This window comes from Empidonax traillii, unplaced genomic scaffold (assembly GCF_003031625.1).
Source record: "Empidonax traillii isolate 1590-97213 ecotype Southwest subspecies unplaced genomic scaffold, ASM303162v1 scaffold928:size235608, whole genome shotgun sequence".
Classification (NCBI taxonomy): Eukaryota; Metazoa; Chordata; class Aves; order Passeriformes; family Tyrannidae; genus Empidonax; species Empidonax traillii.
This window is the reverse complement of record NW_020956121.1, coordinates 149,938-164,556: the sequence shown is the minus strand read 5'-3', so window position 1 is coordinate 164,556 and position 14,619 is coordinate 149,938. Positions and strand designations below refer to the sequence as shown.

At 43.8% G+C, this 14,619-nt stretch overlaps 1 long non-coding RNA gene across 1 annotated transcript; it reads left to right on the top strand.

Moving 5' to 3' along the window:
* Positions 1–1,324: 1,324 nt before the first annotated feature.
* On the top strand, positions 1,325–3,549 carry LOC114067538. The gene is made up of 2 exons (XR_003573412.1): positions 1,325–1,598; positions 2,340–3,549. It is a non-coding gene; the product is annotated as an uncharacterized LOC114067538 (long non-coding RNA).
* Positions 3,550–14,619: the final 11,070 nt, after the last annotated feature.

Genomic DNA, 14,619 nt, shown 5'->3' with positions numbered 1-14,619 from the left:
TGCAAACATAAAGTGGCTGGGAATATAGCTGTCCCTGAAATGTCAGATCTGAGGACCGGATTTGGAATGGGATTTCTCTCTGATTTTGTTAGAGCATCCATTTTGGCATATAGTGAAAGTTACAGCAAGAAATTACGTTGGTGAGAGGTTTCCAAAGCTACAAAGTGTGAACTAGATATAGACAAAAGAGGGAAAAATGTATCCCATGAACTAACCAGCCCACTTCATCAAATCACTCAGGAACCTGTACAAGTAGGATTTCATACAGAAGGAAGAAATGAAGGTGCTCAGGAAAAAAAGGCTTTCTAGTCACACTGTGAACTCCTGCCCTGTAGCAGCTGCTGCCGCCCAAACTCCTCTAAAAAAACGAGTCTCTGCTGTAAGCTGATGGCAGAAATGTTGTTGCATGGTGTACAGTAGCATTTACTTTGGGGCATTTGCTAAAAAGGCAAAAGATACATTTTGGAAAGAGACAGCAGTCTATCAACTGGAAAATAAATTATCTTTTTCTGCAGCCCACTCCATTATACCCCACTGCCCTTAGTTGCCTCCTCTGAACTTGGATTCAGTACATTTCCAGGCACATCTGGGCTTAGAAAACATATTATCTCGCACAAGGGAGAGCAGGTGGTCCTGCGCAGCCCTGTTTGTGTTCGGCCTAATCTGAGAGATTGGCTTTTGGAGGAGGGGCAGAGATCTGGGGGCATATATGCAATTCATCATCACTGTGTCCAGCTGAATGTGAGAAACTGCTACACCTGCTGCTCTGCTTCAGATGGGCTTTGAAATATAGGCAGGCTGAAGGACGTGTGAGTTTTTCTTTCATGATAACAAAAATAAGCACTTTGTTCTGGTATCTGTAAAGTTAAGGCAGTTTCCTACAAGCAGGAATAATTCGAGATCATTTTCTGTCTTGTGATTGACACATAAAAAAAGAAGAGTATTTTTGAAAATGCTGGTAGATTTTATTAGTAAAAAAAAAAAAAGAAGAAAATCACTGCTAATTTTCAGTTTGCTGAGTCTTTTAATACATCATTTCCAACAGAAACACATTGAATTATCAGACAGAAGAGAAATAATTCACTGCTGTGAGACAAAATCATCAGTATAAAGTAACTGCTAGAAATCTTCATCGTGCTCTAGGAAGGAGTCCAAGTCCCTTTATGCCGTAAGAAGTTCAAACAATGTTCAGCTGTGAACCAGGACCCAGAATAATGATGCGAAGCAAATGACTGTTCACATATACAACCTGTCCAAGGGCATTGAGAGTGTGTTAGAGGGCTGGGAAGATCCCTAAAACCAAACTGCTGGTATGAGCGCCCTGATGGAAAACAGACTCAGCATACAGTAGCTCAGAGCTTGTGTTGGAAGATGCAAGCTGTGAATGCACTTTCTGTGTTTGCCAGACACTTTTAGACAAAACTGGAAAGATTCAGTCCCAAATCATGAAAGATTTTTGCAAATCTGCAGGTGCCAAGCCTGAGTTTGAGGTCCAGGAGAGGCCAAGTGCCACCTGTGTGATTGTTGCTGCAGCAGTACTATTGCGTCCTCCCCAGTGCAGAAATTGGGGAAATTTGCTGCCCTGCCATGGGGAGCGGGTGGGTTCATGCCCAGGGTGAGTGCAGGGCTGGGTCCTGCTTTCCAGAACTGAGAGTGCTGGCTGCCCCATCCCGTCCTGGCCTCCTTCACCCTGTCCCCTTGCTGCAGTACCACAGCTGCCTTGTACCACGGTCCTTCCCTGCAGTGAGTGGTTTACCTGCACTGCCAAGAGCCCTTGGGCTAATTTGGGGATTTAGGGAAGGCAATAACAGGCATACTAACAGTGCATATAGATAATTTAATATTTGATTTTGGAAAAAAAAAATTGAAATCCAATTTTCAAATGGTGTTTAAAAATTGATTGCAAGAAGAATCTGAACTTCCCTTGTAAATAATCAAAATTATAAGTTATCCATTGGAAATACAATCTGTAGCTTCATTGAAGCTCATTTATTTAGGCAGGCTATGAATTATTCTGGTTTTGTTCATCACCTGACTATCTGGCTGATTCTGTATAACATTAGCATCCACATCTGTATAATCGAAGTAATAGTACTATGCATCTTTGAAGATGACCCTGGAATTTCAGAATAAAGAGTTTATTAAAGTGCTGGATTTTACTTTGTGGAAACTCTGAAACCTGATTAATTTCAAGTGAATCTCAAAAGTGTTGTGGAGTCCAGTGGGAGCAAGATTGAATTACTGCAAAATGCAGGCTTGGAATCAATTATATATTTATTACCTTTAGAACAATTATCCATTACATTCCCTCTTAACCTTTTCATTATTGTTTTACACAGGCTAAAAGAGCTACCCCAAGAAGTGACTCTGTCCAAATGTGAACATGAACAGAACATCATGCTTTCCAAAGCAATTACAATTCTCATTCACCCTTTCCATCTCCCCCATGCTTGCTGTGTGTAATGAAGCTGAAAGACAACAAGGGACATGGTCACTGGAGATACCTGTCAAGCCTGTGACTGAAGCTACTGAAGTTCTCTACTAATATGGCACGTGAAAACTTGAGTAAGAAGTGCTACAGTTCCAAAGTCAAACATTCAGTTTCTAGGAAATAACCAAGTCATATCTTCCAAGGCAGCCTTAGCTCAATTTTCCTATTTATACACTTTATAATATAGTATTTAATTATGTCATCACAGATAAGTTACTGCTGAAATTTCCTCCTAATACCTACTCTGAGCATTTGTGTATCTATATAACCCTTAGAGCTGTGCCTTTATTTCTCCCAGAGAGCATTGTATTAGAACCCAGCAGAGAGAGATTAAATCTAAACTCTTGATTTCCTAAAGTCTCAGAGGCAAAATCAACCTGGCATGACAGCCCTTAGTGAGGAGAGCTGGGGGGTTGGCTGAGTAAGTAGAAAGTGGAGCCATGTGTCTGTCTGTCCCATCCACTTCTCCCTTATATTTTGCTAGAAGTACAGTGACCAAAGTGATGCTCCAGTGCCTCCCCAGCAATACAGCCCCACCACTTGCTGATTCACCAAAAGCCCCTTGCCCAGCTGGAACAGCCCATCCATGCTAGCTGAGCTTTTACTCAGGATCCTTTTAGTGAGTATTTTACTTTGCTCTAGAGACAGGAAAAATGCAGTGTGGTTTTAAATCCTTTCACAGAGGAAGGGTATAGAGCAGGTGGGCAAACACGCTAAGGAGAACTTTGGACTCAGGCCATAGGTGAGCAGAGACTGGGAGGTGTCAGGAAACACCTTGTAAAACACTGGGAGTGAGAGCAGACAGCAGCTCTGCAGTTCTCCCTTTTCCTTTCGGCAGTAGCTAATTAGTCTCTGTGTAGGGAACAGGTTCCCAGTGAAAAGCAAAGCCTTGCACTGGCTGTTACCAAGCAATTATTCATTGCCATTCTAGCAATTATTGCTGCCTCTGGGACAGCAGCTACTTTCTACTTTGAGAAACACAGGAGATGACTTTCCATTAAGCAGTCAGTCTTGTTTATAGGAAAATGCACCAATAAATAATAAAAATAATCTACCAAGGCAAAATTCAATCTTTTTGATTTTTAAGTGAAAAACCTGAGGAAAGCCACTGGTGTTGAAAACACTGAAGGTATTTGGCTCTACCTGGTGAAAAATAAAAACTCCAAATACTTGAAAACCTTTTCTGTAAAAGATTTATCTTATGTTTTCAAAAAACGATGATAAACTCTCCAGATAGGTAGAAAAATATTAGTAATCCCAAGTTTGGGGGGGAACAAAGAGCTCGCATAGCTTTTCTTTCAAAAACTTAGTTGCTTTCAAGTGTTCCAGTTGCTGATTATTTCAATAGAAAAGTCTGAAAGGATGAATGTGCCTGTTTGATGCCAAGTGACACTCAAGATGATCCTTGCTGCACGCACTGGCTCAGGGTTGCTGAAGACCTATGCTTGAAGCCATGTGAACAGCAGCGAGGTTGCACACAGAGCCATCTGCGGTTTAACAGGAATTTCTTTGTCTGCATATGAGCACTGTACATGCCTAGGTCTCCATCACACTCAGTTTTGGGGTTTCTTGCAGAACACTGATTTATAAAAAGCTGGTTAGAAATAATGAACAGGATCAAATGGAAATGAACGGCGCAGCAGGGAGAGGATCTGTCCTTTTAACAAGCCGTGGCAGTAACAGATGAAGCAAACTGGCCTTCCCTGGCTCCGCAGCTTGGCTGGGGAATTGCTCTCACAGGGGGGCCGAGCCCACAATAGCGTGGAAGCACAATCGCTCATGAAACTGGAAATGTTGCTCTCCTGGAGGGCTTACGTGGCACACCGTGCTGCAGAGCTGGGGAGATAACGTGTGCATTTCTCTTTCAGCCTTTCGATGGTGATAATAGGCTTTTTCAGCAGTTTTGCCGACTTACCACATAATACTTTTGTAGCCTAAAGCGGGTCAAGGCCGGGAAGGCCGTGGCAGCCTCTGCTCGGGAGAGCAAAGACAGCTCTGGTGCTGGCACCGCCCGAGTGGGAGCTCTCCCGGCACACGGGCCTGGAGCAGCCGCGAGCCTGTCACTGAGAGATGGGCTGCGCTCGGGGGCACGCTCTTTTCATTCCCAGTTTTCCGGGCAGAAAGGCATCCCCAGCAGCCATCTGCTGGGCCCCGCTCCCAGCCCGCCCGGGGTGGAATGGCTCCTGGGGGAAGCATCTGACTCATTTACCCTGGGCTGATAACATATTGCAGATATTTTGCAGGCGGCAGCTGAGCTTTTTGATGCCTTAAAGAGCGTTTTGTTCCTTTTGCCTCCAATGTACATGCCGGTTCCTCCACCCCACAAGTTATTACTTCTGTACAAAAAAAAAAAAAAAAAATCTGCCTCCTCTGGGGGAATTGAGGTGTTGGTCCTTCTGAAGACATCACAAAATAGTTTTTTAAAGGGACCTTATGATGATGATGATGATGATGATGATTTACTAAATAAGCTACTGTTTACCCACGAGTGCATGACCTGCTGTAAGTGTTCATAAAACTTTGGGGTAATACCTTAAAATCAGCTAAAATTACTTTATTGTGGGTCTATTCTATTCTACTACATTTATTTATTTTATTTTATTTTATTTTATTTTATTTTATTTTATTTTATTTTATTTTATTTTATTTTATTTTATTTTATTTTATTTTATTTTATTTTATTTTATTTTATTTTATTTTATTTTATTTTATTTTATTTTATTTTATTTATATTCTTGGGCTTGCTCTTTTTACTCCTGATATATTAACAATAATATAACTACACTGTAGCCCTTATAAACACGTTACTGTTAGTATATCAGGATCAAAGCAAAAATGAAAGACACTCCATTGCTATCTCTTTTCATCCTCCCCTGAGGATGCTGTGATTTAGTCTCTAATCTGGAGGGCACTGTCAGTGGGAACAATGCCAAGGCCTTTTTTCATAGCAAGTATGAGACTGAAATTGCTCATTAAAATTCTTTCCCACCTTAGTGCGCAGTGTTTGCTGTGGGCTGCGCTGTTGTTTGACTGTCTGTGTCAATACCGTCTGGCCTCTCAGCATCTCCGGCCTGCGAGAGCCTCGTTATCCCTTTCTGACCCTGCCTTGGAATACTTGCACAATTGTATTCGGGTGCCTTCCAAGTTTCAGCATCTTCCCTTCATAGATTTAATGGCCTCACCAGTTTTATCTGCTGCTGATTTTTTCAGCTCATTTATCTTGGTTACATTTAGTTAATTGAGACTAATGTTTTGTTGAAAAATATCTCTCTTGGTCCCCAAGCTGAGCTTTTGAAGTGAATAGATTTGGGTAGAAATTTGCAAATGAGCTATTAATATCATCAGTGCAAAGATACTCTCTTCACCCGTCATACCCACATTGGCCTGGAGGGGATTGCTTTTCCTGACTGATAGTCAAACAGTTGCCAGCATCACTTTTTCCTCTCAGTACAGCTGGGACTTTATGTCTGTAAGCCTAAGCTACTGCTGATTGCTATACTAGAGCCAATCTTACTTCTAAAGCTGTGACTGTTTTATATTAGGTTTTATCTCAAAAGGAAAATATATATTTTATCTCCAACTATTAATTAATAATTAGTCTGAATTCTTATTTAGCTCTTACATTTAAATATCATGAGATACCATCTGGCAGAAGTAGTTACACATTCTAAACCAAAACCCCTCTCATTTGCCTTGCTCAGTAACGTGAAATTGTGATGAGCTCCTTGAGAGAACCCATCACTGCAGCCATAGGCCACCTCCTCAAGTAACACAGCTCAGCAACAGGCAAGCGCCTGGAAGTCTTTTTACAGTTTGTCTGGCCTCTTGCAGTTTTCTCATGTTTGTCAGCCTGATGTTGCAAAGTGGACAAAAGTGCACCCATTTTTCTGTGTTAGGAGTAGTTCTTGGCATTCCTTCAAACAGGGTGAACCTGGATTTGTCTCGACTCCAGACTGGTCTGGCTGAGGATGCCTCTACTGCCTCCCTTTCCAGCTTGTCACTGTGACACACAGACACTCTCCAGCCACTGTGACACACACTGTGCCAGGTCCCCGTGGCCCAGTCACTACAAGGGTTGGTTGCTCAGCTGCTCAACAGATGCAGCACTCTCTGTACAGCTGGAGAAATGCCATTTGTACCAGCTGAAGGTCTTCCTCAAGTATTTAGTGGCCACATCTTTCACAGCTCCTGGCCATTTTTATATGCTTAATGCTGTGTGAGTGAATGATTAAAATTCTACTACTAAAAGTAGCTAGATGTTTGGAAAAAAGTTTAATCTATGTCCCACAGAAGGAAGAAAAATGTCATGATGTTTGGTCTTGCATTTGACTGATAAATTGGTCAAACTCTCAGAGATATAGATCAAGTTGAAAAACAGATCTAATTTCGTAAAGTTGGAAGAAAACATGAGAGACACCATCTTAAACCAATAAGTCATTTTATTAGGAGAGAACTGGGAGACAGAGCCAGTCCAGGAAAACAAGCTCTTCCAGATGTCAGTCCATGCTGTCACAGCACTGCTGAGGCAAGTGGGAGTGGAGACCTCAGGGAGAGACAAGCCTCTCCCTGGCTGGAAAGCAGAAGTGGTGGCAGCATCCTGAGCAGGGGTGACAGATGGTATTTTTTGTGCAAAGTGGGATGGAAATGTCCCACCACTGAATTCCCAAGCTGCGTTTCAGTGGGCTGCAGAGTTTAGTGCCATGCCTGGAGACAGGGAGCCAATCAATCACAAGACCTAATTGCACCTTCAACCACCTCCTGTCAGTGAAAAAAAGTTATGTGAGAGTGACCAGACTGGGAGTGAGTTTTCTGCTCTTCGTGCTTATTTCCTTAGCAAAGACACATTAGCTGACAAGCTGTGAGGCATTTCTAATACCTATATCATGACTTATTATCATGGCTACTTTCTGCAGGATATTCCCAGCCTCACAGGCCACTTAACAGTTATAGCAGCTATCACCAAAATGAGTGTAATATGTCTTCAGTCTCTTATTCTCCTCCAGAATGGATGGGATGCAGAGACCATGTAAGGAGAGGGTGTTTCTCCTGGAGACCCTCATCTACTGTGACAATCTAGCCTGCGCTAAAACTAATCATACAGGTTGTATCATTTGAAAGGAATATTCCCAGGTAGAACGGTAAACACATGCTTCAGAGTAAGGCTAGGTTAGGGGGTAAATAAATATCCCTGATACTCAGGGCCATTTAATGCAAAAATGTTAGTTGTGTTACAGAGGGCTTAGATTTGGCAGGATAAAAAAGACCAGCCAGTATTTCTAGATCCCACAGCCAAGTTGATAACAAGTATTTTACTCTGTTATTATCCATGGATTATCATCTAGTGACATTAAATTGCTGACAGTAATGCTAACCAGCGGCACAGGGTTCAGCAGGAGGGCATCCCAGAGACTATGGCAGGACTTGTGCTGAGTGGGGCAGTTAACATGACACATGAGGGCACAGGTGGAAAGTCTTCAGGAAGGCAAAACATTTTTCTTTCCTTTTGGAAAGTGCTTTCTCTGAAAGCACTGCTTTGCCTTAAAGCCAAAAAATTGACTTCACGTTGCTAGGAAGATGTGCTGAATGAACGGGATACTGAGAAAGCTCGGTGTCACCGCTCCCTGGTCTTGCCTTCACAGTCATGGAACAAAGCAATCCCATGAACAACATGAGAAAGAAGCTAAATCTCAATATTTCCATAAGGATCTTGTGTTTTGAAATAGATTTGCTTTTTGGTGCCCAAAATTAGACATCACAGAGGATTTTTTAGAAATTGTTGATCAAATTCCAGCTCTGAACATAAAGACTCCTGGCAATTCAGCCGTGGTGAGTATGCACAGCTCTATATTTAGGTATCTGAATGTGAGAACCCTGGCCATGATCTCCAAGCTGACTTCATGAAAGAACACAGAGCTGCCGCAGCTCAGCTCATTCTTGCTATTTTCACGACATTTTGTGCTCCATAGGTATATTCATGATGACTGAAGGAAAACAGCCCTGTTTTATGGGAACTGAGGGAAGGAAATAGAATTTCTTGAATATGTTTTTTGTTTTGTTTTTTATTTTAAGTCTGAACAGAGCACTGAAGCTTTTGGCCTCCACAAGTTCAATCAAATGCTTAAATACTGAAACATTTTCACTCTTGGCTCATCACTTGGGGCTTTCAGCATTGTGTTCGAAAAGAAGCTATTTATGGGTTATCAAACAACTGGGCTGGGAGAAAGGAATTTGAAGAATGTCCTTGAGTCCTAGCGGAGCTTAGCAGAACAGGAACAACAAAAACTTGTGCCAAACCTTAGTGCCTGTCCAGCCAGGCTGCCCTTTTGCACCTGCTTGCTGCCACAGTGGGATCCTCCCCACAATGACATGGGGACTCAGTTCAGCAATGAAGTCACTATATCCCTTTAAAGATATCTCAGGTGCTGTTCTTGAAGAGGAAGGGAGGTTTTAGTTGGGATGGATTCTACGTAGGACCCAAATGAACAGTAGAAGGTGTCCCACGAGAAAAAAAAGCCTGATCAAAACAGAGCCCTGACATTATTTCTTCATACCTGGACATAATAGCAAACTCATTTCTTACCATGAACATGAGCAATTAGCAGAAGGAAATACTGCCTCAGCCACAGGGTAGGCTCATATGCCTCATCCTGACCCTCTTCTGGTGCCTGCTCTCTTCTCCCACTGAGGCAATTTCATCAGGGAGACCCAGAAGATTTTATCCTATCATCATGGACAGGAGAGCAAGGATGTTCTCCCATTTGAGAGGTGGTTGCATGGACTCCTTCCAGAGCTCTTGTTAGCAAATCTCAGGGAAGTGTCATGCCTGTTTGGGGGTTGTTGATGCCCTACAGGGTTGCAGGACAAGTCCGACAAACCACCTTCCCTGCCTGCTGATACTCTGGGGAAACACTGAGAAAGAGGAGATGCATCTATTGAAAGAGCAGTTCCAGTCCACAAACTGGCATTCAGACAGGTCATACATAGAGTACATCTCAGTTAGAAACCTTCTACCCCCCAGACACTGAGGTTTGCATAAGCTCTCCAAGCTATTCACAGAGCAAATGCATTGTTATTTTGCCAAAGAAAAGTGGCTGGCATCTGGAGGGGATGACACAGTCTGGGCTGTGGGACAGCAGGGGATGGGACTTTGTAACCTGACTGGCTGCTCTAGGTCTCTGTTTTTCTCTGCCTTCAAAAACTTCTCTCTCTGCTCCCCAAATAAATCAGCATTTCTGAACTTGCTTATCCTCAAATGAGGTGTAAATCCTACACTGTCTGTATTACCAGCAAAAGTATCATCCTCATCAAAAACAAGTAAATTAGGTTCTCACTGCAGCACAATAACCCAAACTCTGACTTAGACAGTTGGTATTTGTGTTATCTTGGTGTTTTGTGGCTCAGAGGGAAACAGCTACTGTATTAAGCTACTTCTATTGAATCCAGTGTCTCATGCTTTAAAGATGATCAGCAGTGCCTCAGGGATGCACTTCCTACCTCAGACTCCTCTGTGTCCTGGATAATCACTGGTGGACAGCTAGGAAAAGCAGTAGCTGACAGAAGAAATCAGCTTTCCAATCCCTGAAGTCCTGCTGTAAAGCTGAGGAGATAACAGAGGGCTGTGTCAGGATCTCTACTTATGCCGTAAGTCACCTACTAAAGAATAACGGCAGAAGATCTTTTCCCCATCTCCTGCCTGTCCAAAGCCTGATGCCATGGAAGGACTGTAAATCCAGCACTTGAATTTTGAGTTTGTTTTATGAGCAATGTCACTCTGAGTAGAATGCGATGAACTAGGAAAAGAATTTGAACTCCAACTGGCTTCCCACGAGCCAGGGAGATCACAGAATCTTGTGTTGGAAGGGACTCTAAGGATCATGTAGTTCTAACCCTCCTGCTGTGGGCAGGGATGCCTTCCACTAGACCAAATTCCTCAGAGCTTCATCCAACCTGGCTTTGAACAGTTCCAGGGATGGGGCATCCACAGCTTCTCTGGGCAACCTGTTCCAGTGCCTCACAAACCTTACAGTCAAGAATTTCTTCCTAATATCTGATCTAAACCTATTCTCTTTCAGTTTGAAGCCATTGTCCCTTGTCCTGTCACTACGTGCCCTTGAAAAAAGCCTGTCTCCATCTTTCTTGTACACTTCCTTCAGGTACTGGAAGGCCAGAGTTAGGTCACCCCAAAGCCTTCTCTTCTCCAGGTTGAACAAACCCAATTGTCTCAGCCGTTTGTCATAGGAGAGATACTCTATCCCTCTAATCATCTCTGTGGCCTCCTCTGGACTCACTCCAACAAGTCAATGTCCTCCTGTGCTGGGGACCCCAGAGCTGGATGCAGCACTGCAGGTGGGGTTCCTCAACCTTCTGGCCACGCTGCTTTTGATGCAGAGATGTATTGGAGAAATCCTACAAGACTTAGGAAACAGGCAGGCTGTTTCTTTAAGGGCGTAAAAAGATAAGAAGCTGAAAGAACAGATATCCTGACACTATAAGGATGACATTTGCTGTATGACATTACATGAATTTTAATATAATTAAATGTGAGGTCTCTGCTTGGCTTTTACACTTCTACATCACAGTGAGGCATTTAAAGAATGTGTAGGTGTGACACTGAGGGACATGGTTTAGTGGTGGGTTTGGCAGTGTTAGGGTTTAGCGGTCAGACTTAATGATCTTAAAGGTCTTTTCCAACCTAAAGGATTCCATGACCCTGTTCTTGCTCAGGTTGCTCCTGCTGGACAGGAGGGGCATTGCCAGGGTCCCCACTCTGCACTCACAGCTGACAACATTCATAAGAATTTCCCAGATTTCCTGCCTTAAACTAACCTGAATGTATCACCTGACAAACTCGGCAGTGAAGTCTAGTTTTTATCTGTCACAGAGCAGACGGCAGTGGAAATGAAGGTTCATTACTCTCTCTCCAGGACCGTGGTGCTCTCCGTTTCCCCCACTGGTTGCCGATCAACAGACTGGTCGCTCTGTCTTCATAGCTGACAAGGGCTGTTGCAGACACCATCTTGTCACTGTTTTGATCATGTTGAGATGAGGGAGGATGTGGTTCTGAAACCTTGAACGCCCTTCACTCTCTGACAGCTCTGCTGTGCAGCGGCTGCTGTGCAGTGTGAGCTCTTCAGTTGTCTTCTGGATGAAATCATCTCATTAGGTGATTTCAAAGAGCTGGATGGAGCAGAGCCACCTGCTTTCTCAGAAGGAGAGCCTCGTCAGTTTTCCTGGAATTGATAAAGCACATGTGAAAGGGAAGTCTGCATCACCTGAAAACCTTACTTTAAAGACATAGCTCCAAGATTTCTTACTTTGGAGAGCAGTTAAACAGACCAGCCCTTTGCCTCCTTTTCTTCTACCTCCAGCCCCTTACCAAGGATTTTTTTTTTTGGTCTCTATTGTACTTCTAAACAGCTTACAGATGTTTACTACTCACCAGTATTTTTATTCTAGTACAGTAAGCCAGTATGGATGCACAGGTATAAATCCCCGTGGGGAGATCCCACTTCTGAGATAACAAAGGATTTTTGATTTTTAATTCACAGTGGAAAAATTAAGAAAAAATACCTTGATTCTGGAATAAGACCATGTCTAGAGGAGTATTACCACCTGTAATGGTATGCAGTGCCAAATCAGCATATGCTGGTGCAGCTCTTCCATCAAAAAGAGTTGCTGCATGGTTAGATGTGCTGCTCCTGGGAGTCCAGGAAGGCAAATTCCTGTGCCTGCCTGTGGATTGGCATAGGTGGACCACCTGAGAAGAGCAGGTGGGCATCCACATTCGTGTCTGCCCATGTGCTGCACAGAAGCACCATTTTTGAGAACAGATGGAGGCTTGGGACTGGATTGCCTCTGGTAAGAAAGATGATAGCTTTGATGCAGATTTTTCTAATGGGAGTATCTACTGCCTCCAAAAGTGGGATGATGTTAGCAGCTCATTTCATACAGATCATAACCTAGCTGTCTAATCTGCCCTGAGATGGTGGCCTGCCCAGTTTTGTGTTTCAGTACCATTCCCCAATCCTCCTTCTGTCCTGTTTAACAAGCAGTATTAGAGCTGTAACTGAAGCTACCAATTGTGGGGTTATCTTTTTATTAAATACCACAGGCTATTTGCTCATCTTACAACTGACATTTTTTCATTACAATCCTTTTAAATATAACCTGTATTCCGGAAAGCCAGGCTGGCTTTCTGCAGTGCGTGCACGTCAGTAGATGAAAGGTAGAAGGCAGCTTTCAGTTTTTGAGACAATGCAAAGGGCAGACAGACTCTGCTGCTCTCCTCTTTTGCTACTGCATTTGTGGGGTTGGCAGATCAAATTTTTTGGAAAGGAAATGTAGCTGGGTAAAGCAGGAGAGAGCATGGGAGTGCAGAATGAAAGTGCCATTCCATGAGGTTTTTTATCGTAATAGAATGTTTAAAATCACAGTTGGTTTAATCCTTTATATTGCTTTCTTTCAAAAGCTGAAGAGTTGCTAGATAGATATGGAAAACACACTCTCACGAGATGGGTTTCTAAGACATTCTCAGAGCTATTAGAGAAAAATACCCTTTTCTCACAGCATCACAAGTTTAGTCCTCTGTCTTCTCCTGTGATCTTCAGAATGGTTGCTATTTAATTATTGATATTTACAACATGGCAGTAGATAAATGTGGCTGCTGTTCTTCAGGTAATCTTTACATGCCTACATTCAGTTAGGAAAATATTTGTATTATGATGAGTCACAGGAACTGATTTAAAATGCTGCATGTAAACATCTACGCGACCGCTATCTGCAGCCTGAAATTCTTGGCATAAGCAGCGGGCGCTGACTGAAGTCTGCAGGGTTTAATCCGACTGTTGTTTCCCTTTGCTGACACGAGGGGAACGGTGTGCTTGCTCCTGTCTCTCCTGGTTCGGCAGTGACTGTTCCTGGATCAGTGTAGTGGGAGAGCCGAGGCCCCTCGGTAGCACGCCTGCAGCTGCACCATCCTGCTGCCTTCACTCGCTGCTTGTTACACAAACCCTCTTTGCTTTTGTGCCTTTAGATTTTGGCATCGCTTCCCTGAGGGATTTGCTTGCAGAAAGCTCTCGGCAGCGACAGGAAAAGCACTGCTTTCCTCCTGACAGGCATCCCCAGCCCCGGCCTTCGCTGCTGGGATTTCTCCAAATGCTTGAATCTCCTCTATTATGTGCATCAGAGCAGAGCTGGGGAACAGCGGCTGGAGGCACCGAGGGGTTAAAAAGTGAGGCTGTGTTGCTGTATGGGGCACACCTTTGGGGAAACATCAGAGACGGCAGCTCAGATCCTGTCTCTCTTTATTATCAGGCTGCAGGCAGCAGGCACTGGGGTGAGGATGCTTTTGCCTTCCCTTCTGCCAAAAGCACGCTGGCTCCGGCTGCTGACAGCCAACATTCCTCCAGTGGAGCCCTGCCCAGCCAACCAGATGGCAGGTCTAACTTTTAGCAAAAATGTGACCAAGGCACCCATTAAAACAATCTCACATTAGGACTCAGCAGGCTGGGTGGTCTCTCTAGCAGGCAGGTTTAGTCATGCCAGGGTTTTGCACTGGTGGATGGATGGGGAGCCATTCTCTGAGAGTGCCAGGGGTACCAATGCACGGTGGTTCACTCTCTGGTGGGAGTGGGCTTTCATGCAGAGCCTGGTGACCTCTGCCAATCTACTGCTCTGGGGACTGGCTGATGAGGATTGATTGATTCTCCTAGGGCCACCAGCTTTCTCAGCTGGGCACCACTCCCAGGGAAATGATATTTTCCTCAATCAGACTTGACTAATTGTAAGACTTTGAAAATGGCACTTCCAAAAAAGAGGAGCCTGCTGAGTGAGTTATTAGTCATCCTTATCTAGGAGGGAAGCAACGGCTGCTGTAACAGTTTCTTTATCTCTGCAGCACCATGTTCTCTGGAGAGGGGGCTGCGGGGATGTCAGGTGTGGGGAGTGGCCAGCCACCTTCCTTCAAGGAGAGCAGAGGGCAGAACAATTTGTTTCTAAAGGGCTGGCTCTGCACTCTGCAGATTGTGGCTTTGCTTTTAAAGCTAATTTTAACAGCTTGTAACTAATAACCCCCCCTGTATTTTTTCCACTAATGTCTGACACAGTTGGGTTTTTTAGGTTTTTTTTTG